This window comes from Nestor notabilis, unplaced genomic scaffold (genome assembly GCF_000696875.1).
Source record: "Nestor notabilis isolate BGI_N333 unplaced genomic scaffold, ASM69687v1 scaffold9754, whole genome shotgun sequence".
NCBI classification, from domain to species: Eukaryota; Metazoa; Chordata; class Aves; order Psittaciformes; family Psittacidae; genus Nestor; species Nestor notabilis.
The window spans coordinates 73,116-78,432 of NW_009926095.1; the positions used below are offsets into that span (position 1 = coordinate 73,116).

General features: G+C 52.3%; 1 long non-coding RNA gene across 1 annotated transcript; it reads right to left on the reverse strand.

Moving 5' to 3' along the window:
* Positions 1-1,077: 1,077 nt before the first annotated feature.
* Positions 1,078-5,311, reverse strand: LOC104404840. Its single transcript, XR_719907.1, has 3 exons — positions 5,244-5,311; positions 4,602-4,804; positions 1,078-1,354 (listed from the first exon to the last, which is right to left on the reverse strand). It is a non-coding gene; the product is annotated as an uncharacterized LOC104404840 (long non-coding RNA).
* Between the last annotated feature and the right edge of the window lie 6 nt (positions 5,312-5,317).

Genomic DNA, 5,317 nt, shown 5'->3' on the forward strand with positions numbered 1-5,317 from the left:
TGCTGGCTGAGGGGCATCTGGTCTGCTCCAGTGTCAAGCACAATACTTTATGTCATTATTTTTCTTGCTTATAATTAGTTTTAAGCCAAGGCTTTGCTACAGCTAATGAAAGGCTAGCTGGGGGTCACCCATATCCCAGCACACAACAGCAAGCCCAGGCAAAACAACATAGGTTGGAGGATGGGTTCTGCAGTCCTGGGCTGAAGTGACTGCAGAAGGACAGTGAGACACCTCTCGTAGTGAAGCTGGTGGGTTGGAGACCATGAAGGACACAAAAAGGGAACAGAGGCTGCTGTGGTGCTAGGAGGTGGTTGTTCAGCAGCAGGTTGGAGAACCTGGGAGGGCTCCAAGAGGCAGCAAGGTGATGCTCTCCCCCAGGGCTGCCGCTGTGCAACTGCTCCAGTGAGGCAGAGATCATGCTTGGCATGATCTGAACCATCATTACATGCTTCCTAGAAAACTCCCTCCTAGCTTGGTCCTGCTCTCTTGAAGGATGAAGGGCCATAGCACTGGGGCATTTAATAGGGAGCACCAGGTCTTGAAGGCAATGTTTGGAGTAATCGAGTTGTAAGACATTCGGGTTTTACCCACCAAACTCAACCTCTGCCCCTGTGAGTGCTTGACTACATGCACAGGGTGAAGGTACACCAAGCAGCCATCCCAAACCAGGCACATAAACAGGGCGAGTGTTTAGTGATCAGCACACGAGGGACAGCCGAAGGTTCAAGAAGTAAGCCAAGGCCAACGAGCCTTGGGTCCCACAAGACAGGGACACTGCTTGAATCAGAAATCCCAGCAATGTCATGACCAAGATACTTTTTGTAACGCTGCTAACCTTTCCAGCAAAGAGGGTTATAAAGATGCTCCAGGAGTGAGTGGTGGAATAAGCTCAACCAAGCTTGTAATTTTGTCATGGAGCAGTTCAGGTCTCCTTCAGTGAGCAGAGGCTGCAGGGACTGAATCCACCCCTCTCCTGGCTGCTGAGGGCCAGGAGCTTCCCTCCATCACCCACTGAGCTACTCCCTCTCCCCATGCTCCCTGCACAACCCTCCCCACACCCACAGAAAGGTCGGATCTGGTCTGTGCAAAGAGCCAGTTTTATTCCCAGGGGTGCATCAGACATGAGGAATACAGAAAACACACAGGCAATATACAGGGAGGCTCTGCTTTCACACAAGCACTCACTAGAAACAGTATTACAGCAAGAATAAATAAAAAGTGATGTTGCTACCCACAAGCACGATGCTCTCCTCTGTGTGCCATGCATGGCCAAGCTGCAGACCTCATCCTCCACGGCTGTATTTCCTCAGCTTGAAAAATACTTCTCCAGCACCTTTGTTAAAAGCCCTGTCTCCTACAAGAAAAGGCACACGGGTGAAAACACTCATACACTGCTTCCACCAATATCATCTGTGGGTACCACGGGGCAGAAGACCAGAAAAGTGTCCCATACTGGACCACTTTCAGGGATGGCTGGGGACAGCACATGAGAAGGAAAAGATAGGAGACAGAAGCCTGGTTCCTGCCTCCCATCCTGTGCTCCACCAGCTGCACCACAGCTGACGGACATCAGAAACAAACTTCACCAACCTGCTGAGGCTGTGCTTCAGAAAAAAGAACAGCCTCAAGGCCCGATTCAGCAGAGAAGGCAAAGAGACACAAACCACAGCAAGGAATTGTTACAGGGGGATTTTCTGGGATTTGAGTACTGCCCAGAGGTCCCAGAGCTGCACAGCGCAGCATCTACCCTCATGCAGAGGGGCTCTCGCCACACCCCTGGAGCTATTCCACTCCACACATGGTCTCGCCCTGTCTCCTGCAGAAATACTGTCATACACCCAAGAAGGTGACAAGGCATGGTGACAATCCTCCTCTGCCAGCCAAATCCTGGTCACACATAGCAACAAGATGAACACCATGAAGCCCCAGCACATTGAGAGCTGAGCCCTGCCTGCCACATGTGGTTAAATGGACAAAACAGAAACCCCAGTTTGCAAAGCCCTTCTGCACTGTGTAACTTCTGCCATCACAAGCATGGACCACTGCGTGGGCTCCTGTCTTGCAAAGGGATGGGAAACATCCTGAGAAAAAAAACAAAGGGCAGCAAGCAGGACTAATCCATGTGAAGGAAGGGCAGGCAAAAAGACTAAGCTCTGGGGTTTATTTCATGCCTAGAAGCGCCCCACAGAATGCAAGAACCCACTTGTGAATGATCAGTGACACCCTCAGAAAAGGAAAAGCCCACTGGGTTTTTCAACAAAAGTCAATCAAAGTTCCTCTGATCCTGTGTGCTGCAGCAGCAGAGCAGCACTTGGAAAGCACATTCATTACTGCCTTGCTGACCAGGGGAGCCCAAGGAAGGGAGAAGCATCTTTGTTTTTCTAAATTGAGTTGAGATGCAAGTGACAGATCCTGAGCTGGGGGCAGAGAGTTTCACAGAGCAGAGCTATTGAACAGCTTATCAGTCAGGTGGCGAACACAGCACATAGACCAGTTCAAGCACAGGCTCCAACAAGTCACACTGAGGGGAAAAGTTTCCAGGGTGGCAGGAGTTTGCATTAGCACTGTGTCACCCCCAGAAGCAAGAAAAATAAGGTCCCACAGAAAGTAGAACACAGACAGCACTCAAAGCACCAGAAGAAGCAGTCCTGTAATAACAACCAGCAGCTCAGAAGCAAGGATGCTCTGAGGAATGGGTGGTGAAGAAAGGAGCAGGAAGGCAGGAGGTGAGTTTCATGAAGTGCTCAGGACAAGGGCAGAACCAGACCTATCACCCAATAAGGTCTCCATAGCCACCAAGAGGATGAGCACACCAGGGCACTGGCTAAGGAGAACAGGAGGCTGGGAAAAGGTGAGGGGTATGAGCCAGCTGCACATCAGGCACTTAAGCTGTGATGCCATGTGTTCAGGGCATCCCATCTCCCACCACGGAGGCACTGGGACAGTGATTAAATCACTGATTTCAAAGTGATGAGCTTTGACACCCAGCACACACACGCCAAGGGCTGATGTCCAGTGCTGGGTGCTACCCCTGGCCAGGACCTGCCTTTGAGTCCTAGCAGTGAGTGCTGGAGGGCACCAGCACCCAGCTGGCAGCCTTAAGGCACACCACCAGTGCTGGAGGCAGGCTCCACCCAAACACGTCTGCACTGTGAGCCGTGACGATACAACTTACATACACAGAAGAGAGCGACAGGGACCACCTATCAAATCCACACCACATGCTCACAAACATCTTAGTGGACAAGGCAGAGTGGCATATCCACCAGCTCTTCCATCACCTTGGGCAGGTAATGCAGCAAACACCCTTCTCCTCAAAGGCTCCCCAGGGAGGAATGAGAAAGGTCCAGGACCTCCACAGCCCTCTCTCCCCTTTCAGCTGCATCCAAGCAGCAAAAGCCACAGCAGTGCAGCAGTCACAGCACACAGCATCTTAAGGGTGTCTTCAGCTCATGCTCAGCAATATCCTGATGGGAGAAAGCCCTCTTGGAAAGCCTTGGTTTGCCTTAGTCTACTGAAACCGAGTCAAGGAGGCACGTGAACAATCAGTGCCACTCAGGCTTACAACCCTGCAACTGTGCTTCAGCTGTGCCTTCCCAAAAAAGCAAAGAGGAGCCAGCACTGCCTACACCTGGATAACAGAAATAGTTTTACCTGTGTGCAGTGTTACTGAATAGCTCCTCGAGTACAGAAGCTCAGTGGGACAGCATATATAGGACCCACTTAAGAGAATTTCATCCCTTTTAGGCACTCAGTTACTTCCTGCAGTGACTAGAAAGGGTGAGACACCAGGGAAGCATGCACGAGGTGACTGACAGCAGCACCACCCAGACTAAGGGTCTGTGTGTGTGCATTGCTCCCAGGGGCAGGTTTTCTGTTAGGAGTTGTGTGAGCTATTAGGCAAAAGCCACACCAAGACTGACAATCTGCTTGTGCACAGCAGGACTACTGGAGCTCTTGCCTGCTCCCCGAGACCCATTCTGCAGCAGCATGACTAACACACCTCCCCCTCTACCAGGCAAGCACACAGAGCTATGTGCTGCTCAGTAATGAGGGATCCTGACCACAGCAACACATACCCAAAGTGGGGGTATAAGAAACCCAAGACCTCTTCGCAGGATGGACTCCTTTCCCTTTACATATGGAGCTGTGTCCCTCTTGGCCTCTCTCCAAAGAAATAGAGGAGAAGAATTTCCCAGTCCCTACAGCGACTGGAAAAGGGGACCTTTCTTCATAGCCACAGCGGCCAGCCATTCTCGTCTGCATCTGGCCAAGGAAGACCTAGAAGTTTATTAGCAAACCCTGGTCTAGAGATCACCACTGCTACAGTTCCATCGCAGGATCTCTTGCTCATCCTCACACTCTACCCAAGCATTCGGGACTACTAGCCACTGCCCAGCTAGGCACATGCCTAGGAAGACCTCTCTGTCCGTTTATGACTGGTGTTAAGAAGTGGTTTAAGGAGGGTTAACAGGAGTAGAATGGGGGGCATACACCTCTAGCAGCTCAGATGCTCCCATCTCCAGCAAAGCTGGCTGTTGCAGATTAGAGATCACCACCACCTCCCTGTTCTGTACATTCCCATCTGTCTTAGTATTCACCTGGTCAGTGAGGTCGTATTTTCCTTGATTCTCATACAAAAGTCTCTCTTGCAAGAGGATTTTCAGGAGCTCACGGGTAAGCAGTTCCATCATGTCCTCCAGCAAAGCTCTGAGAGAGGGACCAAACACCATGGGCACTGCAGGCTCCTCTGGCGGTTCCAGGTGCGGGGAGCCCGTGACACTCTTCTTCCCCATGAAGTGACCTGCAACAAATGCATTTGGGTGTCTGCACAAGCACAGGGGGCAGAGGCTGTGGAGCAGCTGTTATCCACTACCTCATACTGACATAAGGCAACAAGCACAGAGCAAACCTAATGAGTCAGCCGAGTACATCAAAGTAAGGAGAACCCCCGAAATCCCAGGTCCTCGTTCCACGTGGGACTTCGGGGAAACTTCCCCCTCCTGTGCTGTGCTCCCTCCTGGGATCTCTGGGATTGCAGCAGTGCCGGACGTGTCACCAAGAGACATGCAAGGAGGTTGCCCTTTCCCTGCCCAGGTCTTCTCCCGCTTACCCCACGCCTATCAGCATCCCCCTCCGCCCTGCGGGGTCCCGAGGGGAGCAGGGGTCTCCCTGCAGGCAGCGGCATAGGGTTGCCGGGAGGGCTCCGTGCCCCGCGCGTCCGTGTCCCTCGCCAGCGGTACCTGTGGCCCAGAGGTTGCCGCGGGGGTTGACCTTGATCTTGGCCGCCTGGCTGCGGTGCTCGGCGAAGTCGAGG